The following is a 15,976-nucleotide window of genomic DNA, read 5'->3' as shown; positions in this document are numbered from 1 at the left end:
GTTCAAATGGACTCATCTCAACCTGTTCTAGCTTGCATTAGCCCAAAACACATTCATATTGCCATGTCATAACATGCATCATATTGTGAATTGCATTGATCGTGTTTCTTCTCTGTTTGCCGGTGTTGTTCCCCCTCGATAGACGTTGTACCAATGTTGTGATCGTTGACACTGATGAAGACTCAATGCTATCTTCAGAAGTGCCAGGCAAGCAAAACCCCCTTGTTCATTCCGATACAATCCCACTCTCTCACTCCTGCTCTCTGTTACTGCATTAGGACAACAATGATTCATCTGTTACTTGCTGCGGTAGTTGAACCCCTTATCCTCTGCATGACCTGTCATTGCCACTGTAAATAGATGAAACCCACTAGCATGAGTAGGGGTTGTTTGAACCCTGATGTGCCTACTCATTCATGCTTGTTTGTCGTGCCTGCTATTGCTTAGAGTTGTGTCAGGTCTGATTCATCGGGGATGAATCGGAGGTGTGTGAACATGTGCTACTGTTGAGAGCTAAGTGTGTGAACCCGATTTGGTAAAGGTAGTGGTGAGAGGACATGTAGGAGTACATGGTGGGTTGTCTCATTGAAACCGTCCTCAGGAACCGAGTTCTATGTTTGTGATCCATGAACAGTTACTACCACACATTGGGATCCTTAATTGACTCTCTCGGCTTCTTAACCACCCTTGTTCTCTGTCCAGGAGTTGCAACTAGTTTCTGGTGTTTGTAGGATGTGTTGGAGGTCGTGCGTAGTGCTGACCTTAGGGGTGGGCTATGATGCGGTAGATACACCATCGCACGGTGTACCGGGTGCCCGTTTGGTGTCTCGGGAACCCTGCACACATCGTTTGGGGCTGTGAGCGAAACTCCGACCGGATGTCCTCGCGGATGGAACCCTAATAGGTGATAAACCTGGACTAGAGAGTTGTGTGGTTAGTCAGGTCGTGGCCGACTCCCTCGCCAGGCTTCCGCTTGAAGGTTGCCGAGATACACGACGTGTACATGGTGGTAAGTGGCGAGAGCGTGTGTGAAGAAGTACACCCCTGCAGGGTTATAAATGATCTAGTCGAATAGCCGTGTCCGCGGTAAAGGACTTCTGGGTTGCCTATAACAGTTCATAGACAAGTGAAAGTGGATACTCTAAAATGCGCAAGATAAGCGTGAGTGCTATGGGTGAACTTCTCGGAGGGAAACGGGAGCGGATCCATAGTGGTGTATTGATATGGTGAATATGTGGACTCGTGTGCGCCACCTCAAAAGAGTTACTTGCAGTCGTAGTTCAGGATAGCCACCGAGTCAAAGCTGGCTTGCTGTAGTTAAACTCCACCACCTCCTTTATTGATACCGATGCATATGTAGTTAGTTCTGATGTAAGGCTTGCTGGGTACATTTGTACTCATGTTTGCCTATTTTATGTTTTTGCAGAGAGACGTTAGTCTCGCTAGTAGTTCCGCGTGGACTTCGACGTTTCGCTTGTTACCTCAGCTACGATCTTCTGCCCTCGGCAGGATCTGGTAGATAGTCAGGCTTCTCAGCCTTTTTCATTTGTAGATGTCTGTACTGAGACATATTAAGCTTCCGCATGTGTTTTGACTTGTATGCTCTGAATGTTGGGTCACGAGACCTATGTTTGTAATATCTCGCTCCTTGGAGCCTATTGAATAAATATTTGAGTTGTAGAGTCATGTTGTGATGCCATGTTGTATTTGCACATATCGAGCATATTGTGTGTATGTTATTGACATGCTTGGTATGTGTGGGATCTGACTATCTAGTTGTTTATCCTTAGTAGCCTTTCTTACCGGGAAATGTCTCCTAGTGCTTCCACTGAGCCATGGTAGCTTGCTAATGCTCCGGAACACTTAGGCTGGCCGGCATGTGTCCTTCTTCGTTCCTGTGTCTGTCCCTTCGGGGAAATTTTACACGATGAATACCGGAGTCCTGTTAGCCTGCTATAGCCCGGTTCACCGGAGTCCTGCTAGCCCAGTGCTATAGCCTGGCTTCACTCGCTGATGACCGACACGTTCGAAGCTGGGTCATGGATGCCTGTCCCTGTAAGTTTGTGCCACTTTGGGTTTACGACTAGCCATGTCAGCCCGGCTCCTTATCATATGGATGCTAGCGACACTATCATATACGTGTGCCAAAAGGCGCAAACGGTCCCGGGCAAAGGTAAAGCGACACCCGTGGGAATACCGTGCGTGAGGCCGCAAAGTTATATGAGGTGTTACATGCTAGATTGATATGGCATTGAGTCGGGGTCCAGACAGAGGCGCGCCCCTCCCCTTGAGCCCGAATAGGACAAGGAAGGGGGGGCAGCGCCCCCTTGCCTTTCCCCTCTCCCACTCCTTCCTTCCCCCCTCCTTCTTGGACTAGGAAAGGAAGGGGCAAACCTTCTTGGAGTAGGTTTCCCCCTCCTAGGGCGCGCCACCCCCTTGGCCGGCCCCCTCCTCCTCCACCCCTTTATATACGGAGGAGGGGGGCACCTCTAGACACACAAGTTGATCTTCGTGATTGTTCCTTAGCCGTGTGCGGTGCCCCCTCCACCATATTCCACCTCGGTCATATCATTGCGGAGCTTAGGCGAAGCCCTGCATCGGTAGAATATCATCATGGTCACCACGCCGTCGTGCTGACAGCACTCATCCCCGACACCCTGCTGGATCGGAGTCCGGGGATCGTCATCGAGCTGAATGTGTGCTAAACTCGGAGGTGCCGTACGTTCGGTGCTTGGATCGGTCGGATCGTGAAGATGTATGACTACATCAACCGCGTTGTCATAATGTTTCCGCTTACGGTCTACGAGGGTACATGGACAACACTCTCCCCTCTCGTTGCTATGCATCACCATGATCTTGCGTGTGCATAGGATTTTTATGAAATTACTATGTTCCCCATCAGTGGTATCAGAGCCAGGTTTTATGCGTTGATGTTATATGCACGAGTAGAACACAAGTGAGTTGTGGGCGATACAAGTCATACTGCTTACCAGCATGTCATACTTTGGTTCAGCTGTATTGTTGGATGAAGCGGCCCAGACCGACATTACGCGTACGCTTACACGAGACTGGTTTTACCGCCGTGCTTTGCACACAGGTGACTAGCGGGTGTCTGTTTCTCCAACTTTAGTTAAACCGAGTGTGGCTATGCCCGGTCCTTGCGAAGGTTAAAACAGCACTAACTTGACGAACTATCGTTGTGGTTTTGATGCATAGGTAAGAACAGTTCTTGCTCAGCCCGTAGCAGCCACGTAAAATTTGCAACAACAAAGTAGAGGACGTCTAACTTCTTTTTGCAGGGCATGTTGTGATGTGATATGGTCAAGACGTGATGCTATATTTTATTGTATGAGATGATCATGTTTTGTAACCGAAGTTATCGGCAACTGGCAAGAGCCATATGGTTGTCGCTTTATTGTATGAAATGCAAACGCCCTGTAATTGCTTTACTTTATCACTAAGCGGTATGGATAGTCGTAGAAGCAATAGATGGCGTAACGACAACAATGTTACGCTGGAGATCAAGGTGTCGCACCGGTGACGATGGCGATCACGGCGGTGCTTCGGAGATGGAGATCACAAGCACAAGATGATGATGGCCATATCATATCACTTATATTGATTGCATGTGATGTTTATCCTTTATGCATCTTATCTTGCTTTGATTGACGGTAGCATTTTAAGATGATCTCTCACTAAATTATCAAGAAGTGTTCTCCCTGAGTATGCACCTTTGCGGAAGTTCTTTGTGCTGAGACACCACATGATGATCGGGTGTGATAGGCTCTACGTTCAAATATAACGGGTGCAAAACAGTTGCACACGCGGAATACTCAGGTTAAACTTGACGAGCCTAGCATATACAGATATGGCCTTGGAACACGGAGACCGAAAGGTCGAACATGAATCATATAGTAGATATGATCAACATAGAGATGTTCACCATTGAAACTACTCCATCTCACGTGATGATCGGACATGGTTTAGTTGATTTGGATCACGTGATCACTTAGATGACTAGAGAGATGTCTATCTAAGTGGGAGTTCTTAAGTAATATGATTAATTGAACCTAAATTTGTCATGAACTTAGTACCTGATAGTGTTTTGCTTGTCTATGTTTGTTGTAGATAGATGGCTCGTGCTGTTGTTCCGTTGAATTTTAATGCGTTCCTTGAGAAAGCTAAGTTGAAAGATGATGGTAGCAATTACACTGAATGGGTCCGTAACCTAAGGATTATCCTCATTGCTGCACAGAAGAATTACGTCCTGGAAACACCGCTAGGTGCCAGGCCTGTTGCTGATGCAACTGACGACATTAAGAACGTCTGGCAGAGCAAAGCTGATGACTCGTCGATAGTTCAGTGTGCCATGCTTTACAACTTGCAACCAGGTATTCAATGACGTTTTGAACATCACGGAGCATATGAGATGTTCCAGGAGTTGAAGTTAATATTTCAAGCAAATTCCCGGATTGAGAGATATGAAGTCTCCAATAAGTTCTATAGCTATAAGATGGAGGAGAATAGTTCTGTCAGTGAACACATACTCAAAATGTCTGGGTATAATAATCACTTGATTCAACTGGGAGTTAATCTTCCTGATGATAGTGTCATTGACAGAATTCTTCAATCACTGCCACCAAGCTACAAGAGCTTCGTGATGAACTATAATATGCAAGGGATGGACAAGACTATTCCCGAGCTCTTCGCAATGCTAAAAGCAGCGGAGGTAGAAATCAAGAAGGAGCATCAAGTGTTGATGGTCAACAAGACCACCAGTTTCAAGAAAAAGGGCAAAGGGAAGAAGAAGGGGAACTTCAAGAAGAACAACAAACAAGTTGCTGCTCAAGAGAAGAAACCCAAGTCTGGACCTAAGCCTGAGACTGAGTGCTTCTACTGCAAGCAGACTGGACACTAGAAGCGGAACTGCCCCAAGTATTTGGCGGATAAGAAGGATGGCAAAGTGAACAAAGGTATATGTGATATACATGTTATTGATGTGTACCTTACTAATGCTCGCAGTAGTATCTGGGTATTTGATACTAGTTCTGTTGCTAATATTTGCAACTCGAAACAGGGACTACGGATTAAGCAAAGATTGGCTAAGGACGAGGTGATGATACGCGTGGGAAATGGTTCCAAAGTCGATGCGATCGCGGTCGGCACGCTACCTCTACATCTACCATCGGGATTAGTTTTAGACCTAAATAATTGTTATTTGGTGCCAGCGTTAAGCATGAACATTATATCTGGATCTTGTTTGATGCGAGACGGTTATTCATTTAAATCAGAGAATAATGGTTGTTCTATTTATATGAGTAATATCTTTTATGGTCATGCACCCTTGAAGAGTGGTCTATTTTATTGAATCTCGATAGTAGTGATACACATATTCATAATGTTGAAGCCAAAAGATGCAGAGTTGATAATGATAGTGCAAATTATTTGTGGCACTGCCGTTTAGGTCATATCGGTGTAAAGCGCATGAAGAAACTCCATACTGATGGACTTTTTGAATCACTTGATTATGAATCACTTGGTACTTGCGAACCATGCCTCATGGGCAAGATGACTAAAATGTCGTTCTCCGGAACTATGGAGCGAGCAACTGATTTATTGGAAATCATACATACTGATGTATGTGGTCCAATGAATATTGAGGCTCGCGGCGGGTATCGTTATTTTCTCACCTTCACAGATGATTTGAGCAGATATGGGTATATCTACTTAATGAAACACAAGTCTGAAACATTTGAAAAGTTCAAAGAATTTCAGAGTGAAGTGGAAAATCATCGTAACAAGAAAATAAAATTTCTACGATCTGATCATGGAGGAGAATATTTGAGTTACGAGTTTGGTTTACATTTGAAACAATGCGGAATAGTTTCACAACTCACACTACTCGGAACACCACAAGGAAATGGTGTGTCCGATGTCGTAACCGTACTTTACTAGATATGGTGCGATCTATGATGTCTCTTACTGATTTACCGCTATCGTTTTGGGGTTATGCTTTAGATACGGCCACATTCACGTTAAATAGGGCACCATCAAAATCCGTTGAGACGACGCCTTATGAACTGTGGTTTGCCAAGAAACCAAAGTTGTCATTTCTTAAAGTTTGGGGCTGCGATGCTTATGTGAAGAAACTTCAACCAGATAAGCTCGAACCCAAATCGGAGAAATGTGTCTTCATAGGATACCCAAAAGAGACTATTGGGTACACCTTCTATCACAGGTCTTAGGGCAAGATTTTTGTTGCTAAATTCGGATCCTTTCTAGAGAAGGAGTTTTTCTCGAAAGAAGTGAGTGGGAGGAAAGTAGAACTTGATGAGGTAACTGTACCTGCTCCCTTATTGGAAAGTAGTCCATCACAAGAACCTGTTCCTGTGACAACTACACCAATTAGTGAGGAAGCTAATGATATTGATCATGAAACTTCAGATCAAGTTTCTACTGAACCTCGTAGGTCTACCAGAGTAAGATCTGCACCAGAGTGGTATGGTAATCCTATTCTGGAAGTCATGTTACTTGACCATGGCGAACCTACGAACTATGAGGAAGCGATGATGAGCCCAGATTCCGCAAAATGGCTTGAAGCCATGAAATCTGAGATGGGATCCATGTATGAGAACAAAGTATGGACTTTGGTTGACTTGCCCGATGATCGGCAAGCCATTGAGAAAAAATGGATCTTCAAGAAGAAGACTGACGCTGATGGTAATGTAACTGTCTACAAAGCTCGACTTGTTGTGAAAGGTTTTTGACAAGTTCAAGGAGTTGACTACGATGAGACTTTCTCACCCGTAGCGATGCTTAAGTCTGTCCGAATCATGTTAGCAATTGCCGCGTTTTATGATTATGAAATTTGGCAAATGGATGTCAAAACTGCATTCCTGAATGGATTTCTGGAAGAAAAGTTGTATATGATGCAACCAGAAGGTTTTGTCGATCCAAAAGGTGCTAACAAAGTGTGCAAGCTCCAGCGATCCATTTATGGACTGGTGCAAGCATCTCGGAGTTGGAATAAACGTTTTGATAGTGTGATCACAGCATATGGTTTTATAAAGACTTTTGTAGAAGCCTGTATTTACAAGAAAGTGAGTGAGAGCTCTGCAGCATTTTTGATATTATATGTAGATGACATATTGTTAATCGGAAATGATATAGAATTTCTGGATAGCATAAAGGGATACTTGAATAAAAGTTTTTCAATGAAAGACCGCGGTGAAGCTGCTTACATATTGGGCATCAAGATCTATAGAGATATATCAAGACGCTTAATTGGACTTTCACAAAGCACATACCTTGATAAAGTTTTGAAAAATTTCAAAATGGATCAGGCAAAGAAAGGGTTCTTGCCTGTATTACAAGGTCTGAAGTTGAGTCAGACTCAATGCCCGACCACAGCAGAAGATAGAGAGAAAATGAAAGATGTTCCCTATGCTACAACCATAGGCTCTATCATCTATGCAATGCTATGTACCAGACCTGACGTATGCTTAGCAATAAGCTTGGCAGGAAGGTACCAAAGTAATCCAGGAGTGGATCACTGGATAGCGGTCAAGAACATCCTGAAATACCTGAAAAGGACTAAGGATATGTCTCTCGTTTATGGAGGTGACAAAGAACTAGTCGTAAATGGTTACGTTGATGCAAGCTTTGACACTGATCCGGACAATTCTAAATCGCAAACTGGATACGTATTTTTATTAAATGGTGGAGCTGTAAGTTGGTGCAGTTCTAAACAAAGCGTCGTGGCGGGATCTACATGCGAAGTGGAGTACATAGCTGCTTCGGAAGCAGCAAATGAAGGAGTCTGGATGAAGGAGTTCATTTCCGATCTAGGTGTCATACCTAGTGCACCGGGACCAATGAAGATCTTCTGTGACAATACTGGTGCAATTGCCTTGGCAAAGGAATCCAGATTTCACAAGAAGACCCAGCACATCAAGAGACGCTTCAATTCCTTCCGGGACCAAGTCCAGGTGGGAGACGTAGAGATTTGCAAGATACATACGGATCTGAATGTTGCAGACCCATTGACTAAGCCTCTTCCACGAGCAAAACATGATCAACACCAAGACTCCATGGGTGTTAGAATCATTACTATATAATCTAGATTATTGACTCTAGTGCAAGTGGGAGACTGAAGGAAATATGCCCTAGAGGCAATAATAAAGTTATTATTTATTTCCTCATATCATGATAAATGTTTATTATTCATGCTAGAATTGTATTACCCGGAAACATGATACATGTGTGAATACATAGACAAACATAATGTCACTAGTGTGCCTCTACTTGACTAGCTCATTAATCAAAGATGGTTATGTTTCCTAGCCATAGACATGTGTTGTCATTTGATTAACGGGATCACATCATTAGGAGAATGATGTGATTGACTTGACCCATTCCGTTAGCTTAGCACTTGATCGTTTAGTATGTTGCTATTGCTTTCTTCATGACTTATACAAAGTTCCTAGAACTATGAGATTATGCAACTCCTGTTTACTGGAGGAACACTTTGTGTGCTACCAAACGTCACAACATAACTGGGTGATTATAAAGGAGCTCTACAGGTGTCTCCAAAGGTACATGTTGAGTTGGCGTATTTCGAGATTAGGATTTGTCACTCCGATTGTCGGAGAGGTATCTCTGGGCCCTCTCGGTAATGCACATCACTATAAGCCTTGCAAGCAATGTGGCCAATGAGTTGGTTACGGAATGATGCATTATGTAACGAGTAAAGAGACTTGCCGGTAACGAGATTGAACTAGGTATTGGATACCAACGATCGAATCTCGGGCAAGTAACATACCGATGACAAAGGGAACAACGTATGTTGTTATGCAGTTTGACCGATAAAGATCTTCGTAGAATATGTAGGAGCCAATATGAGCATCCAGGTTCCGCTATTGGTTATTGACCGGGAACAGTTCTAGGTCATGTCTACATAGTTCTTGAACCCGTAGGGTCCGCACGCTTAACGTCACGATGACAATTTTATTATGAGTTTATAAGTTTTGATGTACCGAAGGTTGTTCGGAGTCCCGGATGTGATCACGGACATGACAAGGAGTCTCAAAATGGTCGAGATATAAAGATTGATATATTGGATGACTATATTTGGACACCGGAAGTGTTCCGGGTGATTTCGGAGAAAACCGGAGTGCTGGAGGGTTACCGGAACCCACCCGGGAACTAATGGGCCTTGTTGGGCCCTAGTGGAGAGAGAGGGGCCGGCCAGGGCAAGAGGCATGTCCCCTCCCCTTGAGTCGAATAGGACAAGGAAGGGGGGATGGCGCCCCCCTTGCCTTTCCCCTCTCCCACTCCTTCCTTCCCCCTCCTTCTTGGACTAGGAAAGGGAGGGGCAAACCTACCTGGAGTAGGTTTCCCCCTCCTAGGGCGCGCCACCACCTTGGCTGGCCCCCTCCTCCTCCACCCCTTTATATACGGAGGAGTGGGGCACCTCTAGACACACAAGTTAATCTTCGTGATCGTTCCTTAGCCGTGTGCGGTGCCCCCCTCCACCATATTCCACCTCAGTCATATCATTGCGGAGCTTAGGCGAAGCCCTGCGTCGGTAGAATATCATCATCGTCACCACGCCGTCGTGCTGATGGAACTCATTCCCGACACCCTGCTGGATTGGAGTCCGGGGATCGTCATCGAGCTGAACGTGTGCTGAACTCGGAGGTGCCGTACGTTCGGTGCTTGGATTGGTCGGATTGTGAAGACGTACGACTACATCAACCGCGTTGTCATAACGCTTCCGCTTACGGTCTACGAGGGTACGTGGACAACACTCTCCCCTCTTGTTGCTATGCATCACCATGATCTTGCGTGTGCGTAGGAACTTTTTTGAAATTACTACGTTCCCCATCATTTACCTCCTTGGGCACCCTGAACCTTGAGCCCATGGAGTGGGAGTCCCGCGTCCGGTGCCCGCTCCCGGTGTCCAACGAGGACGAAGATCCTGACATTGTGCTCACCACGTCCACATCCTTGTATTCTTCGCACATGCTGCCTCCCCCTACATAAAAACAATGCCACAGTTTCAGACTATGAAATCTCAAGAAAGAGAATCAGCTTTCAAGAACTCCCTTAATTTTAGTTGAGCCTAAAATTTTAGCTGAGCTTAACTAGCCTCTCATGCAACTAATTCAACCATGAAAAGTGCTATTTCCCCCTCGGGAATACTTGACTCTGGTGAATGCAAGGTCTTGCATTAAATTATCCAAATATTATTTGTTTGTTCGTCTACTAATCAAGACACCAATCCCTAGCACAACAATCAAAGATGAAGAATGTGTATTGAACAGATAGTAAAAAAAATCATGGATGCAGGTGACAGGAATAGTCAGTGGACCCAAAATTGAGGGAAAATGCTCCAAATCGAGCAATGTAGGCGTCCATGGGCAGGAACGTGGCAGGGGAAATGCTCACTGCACGTGTCGTCGTCGGATCTGACGGAGGCCATGGGCACGGTGCCGTACTCCTCCTCCTCCGGCTCCCCGGCGTCGTCGTCCTCGGCGTCGGCGTCCTTACGCCGCCTCTCCACGCCCAGCAGCATCGCGCGCAGCCGCTTCGGCAAGAAGCCCCCGCCCTGGCAAAACAACACCACCGCCGCCTTCTTGGAACTCACGGCTCGTCTCCTCGCCTGCCGGATCTGCAGCCTTCCTCCTCCCCAATTCGAGCTCCACCAGCACTCACCTGCAGCAGCAAGCGAGCGAGCCAACTGCTGGAGTTGGCGCGAGCAGGGGGTAGCAAGTCGCGGGTGCGGCCCCGCGGAGCAAGACTCTCCTGGCCGCGGTAGCGTGGCCCCTCGGCACCGCGGAGGCGGTTGAGAAGGAGGGGAACGTCGCCGAGGAGGCAGTGGCAAGGGCGGGCGAGGCGGAGGCCTTGAGCGCGAATGCCATGGGTGCAAGGGAGGGGAGGGAGGAAGGGTCGACGGTGGCGGCAGCGGTGTGCGCGTGGGGCTGGATTGAATTGGGCCAGGGTGAGGGGAGGGCGCGGTAGTGTGCGGTGGTGGCATGGTTCATCGACGGTGAGGGATGGGCGTCGGCTGCGGGAGTGGACAGGATGGGTGGGGGAGGGATCTGGATCTGGATGGTGGAGGAGGGCTGGAGGGGCGGCGGAGGAGGGATTTGGATCGGGGAGAGGAGGGGCAGCAGCGCCCTAGGGTTTCTCGGGAAGGAGGGTATCGAGAGATGCTGGATCAGTAGGGAGGGCGGCTCAGATCGAATAAAGGGGGTGATCCGTGGGCTGCGTCCTGATTGGTTCAAAAATGAGCTATTAAAAATTACTTTTGTTAGTGCTAAAAACAAGGGCTTGAAGCAGCTACCGAAAACATTTAACCTCTTATAGTTAGTTCAAATAAACCAATATTTTGTACATGTGTGTATTTAGGGATGACAAACAATGTTGATTTGGGAGGTTTTCATTTTCTTTGCTCAAAAGAACCATTTTCCATTTTTCGAGTGACCAAAATGTGTTTTTTGTGAAGGAACTACCATACATTTGTTGCAAAATGGCACTAAATCATTTTTCTAAAATATTAGTCCATATTTAGGGTATAATTGACCAAACAGTTGGGTGTCAAAAGTTTTGATTCACCTCTGGTGAAAAAGACAAATTTCCGCCGATTCAGCAGGAAGCGGGTCAAATTTGAACAGAAGCTACCTCGTAGTTTGCTCTTTATTTTTTCCAAAAATCATTTCTAGGTAAAAAAGAATCTATTTAATCACAGAAACACCAAAAAAATCGAAGATTCAACCACTAGCTAGGAACGGTCATTCCCGCCATTTTGGCCGCATTTTGAAACGGGCAAAAAAATTTCAAAAAAATCAAAAAATTGGAAAACCTTCGCATTCTGTCATTATATGTGACCAAGTTACCATGAAAAATAATAAACTTGTAATACGACAATTCTTTTAAAAAAGTGTTATCATAAATGAGCTATCATGTGTGAAGATTCATGGCTTTCAAGCCAAATGATCAAGCTTATGGCCACATTCATGGCATAGTTTGTTCAAATGATCTCATATTGTGTACAAGGGTTCATCTTGGAAATCCAAACAATGTTGCCTAAGGGAGTTTTCATTTTCTTTGCACGAAAAATTCATTTTCCATTTTCCGAGTGCCTGAAATGAGTTTTTTTGTGAAGGACCTACCATATATTTGTTGCAAAATTGGACCAAATCAATTTTATATAATACTAGGCAATATTTAATGCACAATTGACAAAATGGTTGGGTGTCAATAGTTTTGATCCACCTCTGGTGAAAAAGACAAATTCCCGCCGATTTAGTAGGAAGCGGGTCAAATTTGAACTGCAACTGCCTCATAGTTTCCTCTTTATTTTTTCCAAAAATCATTTCTAGGTACATAAGTATCTATTTAATCAGAGAAACATCTAAAGTTTTCCAGGATTCAACCACTAGCTAGGAATGGTCAAGCCCGCCGTTTTGACCGCATTTTGAAACGGGCATAAAAAACTCAAAAAATCAAAAAATTGGAAAACCTTCGCATTGTGTCATTATATGTGACCAAGTTTCCAGGAAAAATAATAAACTTTTAATACAGAAATTATTTTAAAAAAGTGTTCTAAAAAATGAGCTATCATGCGTGAAGATTCATGGCTTTCAAGGCAAATGATCAATCTTATGGCCACATTCATGGCATAGTTTCTTCAAATCATCTCATATTATGCACAAGGGTGCATCTTGGAATACCAAACAATGTTGCCTAAGGGAGTTTTCATTTTCTTTGCACGAAAAATTCATTTTCCATTTTCCGAGTGCCTGAAATGAGTTTTTTTGTGAAGGACCTACCATATATTTGTTGCAAAATCGGACCAAATCAATTTTCTAAAATACTAGGCCATATTTAATGCACAATTGACAAAATGGTTGGGTGTCAAAAGTTTTGATCCACCTCTGGTGAAAAAGACAAATTCCCGTCGATTCAGCAGGAAGCGGGTCAAATTTGAACTGCAGCTGCCTCATAGTTTGCTATTTTTTTTCCAAAAATCATTTCTAGTTACATAAGTACCTATTTAATCATAAATACATGGTTTGGTGGCGATACGTCGAGGTTTGGACGGTGGCCGAGGGCCCCAACTCTAGGGCGCGTAAACTCGCATGCCCGCCGCGTGGTCACCGCGTGACCGTGGTGTTGCCATGTGTTCTGGGTGGCCTAGACATGTCTAGTGGGTTGGGCACTCCCCAGGTAGGTGCTAGGTAGAAAATCACAACATAAAATTCTCACAAGGAGACCGATCGATGCTCAAACATGAATAAGCAGGCAAGTGTTTGATTAGCAGTACGGGAAATGCACATGGCTAATGGGCGTGAGTTTTGGCTGAGGAGGATCAGTTACTAAGAAGACCGTCTTCACAAATTTTCAGCTCAGAAGGAGGATCGTAGGTGGTACTTGCTTTGCAAAGTACCACACTGGACATAAATACGAATGTTGAAGCTGGTCTCAAAATAATGAATGGATTGAGCTGGCATTTGGTGGAGGATGGTTATTTGGGCATAGGAAAGCACTGTAGAAAATGGATACCATTTGGACATGCCAAAGTGGTACTTCCTTCACAAAGTGTTTTTTGAACAGAATAGGAAAATGAATATTTTTGAATTATTTTTGAACTAGGCAAGGAAGGTTTTTTTTACATATTTGACGAAGATATGACACAAAGAATTTATGAGATTTTTTTGGGAATTTTGGGAATGGTAGAAATATAGGTTGCTTCACAACCTAGGGCAAAAACTGCCACATGGACATGACACACAGGCAAAACTGATGAGATGGCGCCTAGTCATAGCAACCCACCACAATTTACAAGGTTATGACCATCTATATTGGTCATGATCAGCTAGAAATAAGGCAGCGGACTAGTGCTATCTGCTTTATGGCCATTTCGTGTAAGGAAATTACGACCTTTCTGACCAAAATGATCGTTATAGTTTAGGGTTTGGAGCCCCCCGAACAGCTTTTGACCAATTGGTCTGAAATGGTCATAGATCTATGACCAATTCTTCCAGGGTCACTGATAGAAGGTCACTAGTTGACATATTTCTTGTAGTGGCCCCCGGCGGCGTTCCGGCGCCACCGGAAGCAAGGGGGGAGAGAGCCCCCCTTCTTCTTCTTCCTTGACCTTCTCCCTAGATGGGAGAAGGGTTTCCCCTCTGGTCCATGGTCTCCATGGTGCAGGAGGGGCGAGAGCCCCTCCGAGATTGGATCTGTCTCTCTGTCTCTCTCTGTTTTTGCGTTCTCAGATTCTGCCCTTTCACCGTTTCTTATATATCCGGAGATCCGTAACTCCGATTGGATTGAAACCTTAGCCAAGATTTTTTCCCGAAAATTAGCTTTACTACAGCAAAAGAAGAGCAGCATGATATGTCTCCATCGTATCTATAATTTTTGATTGTTCCATACCAATATTCTTCAACTTTCATATACTTTTGGCAACTTTTTATACTATTTTTTGGGACTAAAATATTGATCCAGTGCCCAGTGTCAGTTCTTGTTTGTTGCATGATTTATGTTTCGCAGAAAACCCATATCAAACGGAGTCCAAACGGGATATAAACGGAAGGAGAATTATTTTGGAATATTTATGATTTTTGGGAAGTAAAATCAACGCGAGACGGTGCCAGAGGGGGCCAGGAGATAGGGGGCGCGCCCCAGGGAGGCAGGGGCGCCCTGGACTCTCCTGGACCCCCCGTAACGCGGTTGACGCTCTTCTTTTGCGGCAAGAAAGCTAATTCTATGAGAAAAATCTGGGCGAAAGATTCACCCCAATCGGAGTTACGGATCTCCAGATATAAAAGAAACGATGAAGGGGAAGGATCTGAAACGCAGAAACAGAGAGATTGATCCAATCTCGGAGGGGCTCTCGCCCCTCCCAAGCCATGGGAACCAAGGACCAGAGGGGAAACCCTTCTCCCATCTAGGGGGAGGTAAAGGAAGAAGAAGAAGAAGGGGGCCCTCTCCCCATTGCTTCCGGTGGTGCCGGAGCGCTGCCAGGGGCCATCATCATCACCGCGATCTTCACCAACACCTCCATCATCTTCACCAACATCTCCATCACCTTCCCCCATCTGTATCCAGCGCTCCACTCTCCTGCAACCCGCTGTACCCTCTACTTGAACATGGTGCTTTATGCTTCATATTATTATCCAATGATGTGTTGCCATGCTATGATGTCTGAGTAGATTTTCATTGTCCTATTGGTGGTTGATGACTTGCTATGATTGGTTTAATTTGCTTGTGGTTATGTTGCTGTCCTATTGTGCCCTCCATGTCGCGCAAGCGTGAGGGATTCCCGCTGTAGGGTGTTGCAATACGTTCATGATTCACTTATAGTGGGTTGCTAGAGTGACAGAAGCTTAAACTCGAGTAAGGGGATTGTTGCGTATGGCATTGAAGGGGGACCAATATATCTTAATGCTATGGTTGGGTTTTACCTTAATGAACTTTAGTTGTTGCGAACTGTTTGCTAACAGTTCCAATCATATGTGCATAGAATTCCAAGTCAGGGATGACATGCTAGCAGTGGCCTCTCCCACATAAAACTTGCTATCGGTCTAGCAACGTAGTCAATTGCTTAGGGACACTTTCACAACTCCTACCACCACTTTTCCACACTCGTTATATTTATTTTATTGCATCTTTATCTAAACAGCCCCTACTTTTTATTTACGTGTTCTTTATTATCTTACAAAAATATCCAACAACACCTACAAAGTACTTCTAGTTTCATACTTGTTCTAGGTAAAGAGAACACTAAGCGTGCGCAGAGTCGTATCAGTGGCAGATAGGGCTTGAGAGAATATTTGTTCTACCTTTAGCTCCTCGTTGGGTTCGACACTCTTACTTATCGAAAGAGGCTACAAGTATCCCGTATGCTTGCGGATTATCACAGCAACCGCCTTACGGGGTGCCCACAAGGGTTAGGGGCGCGCCT

This window comes from Triticum aestivum, chromosome 4B, assembly GCF_018294505.1.
Source record: "Triticum aestivum cultivar Chinese Spring chromosome 4B, IWGSC CS RefSeq v2.1, whole genome shotgun sequence".
Classification (NCBI taxonomy): Eukaryota; Viridiplantae; Streptophyta; class Magnoliopsida; order Poales; family Poaceae; genus Triticum; species Triticum aestivum.
The sequence above is the reverse complement of the archived record's forward strand: the minus strand, read 5'-3'. Positions refer to the sequence as shown.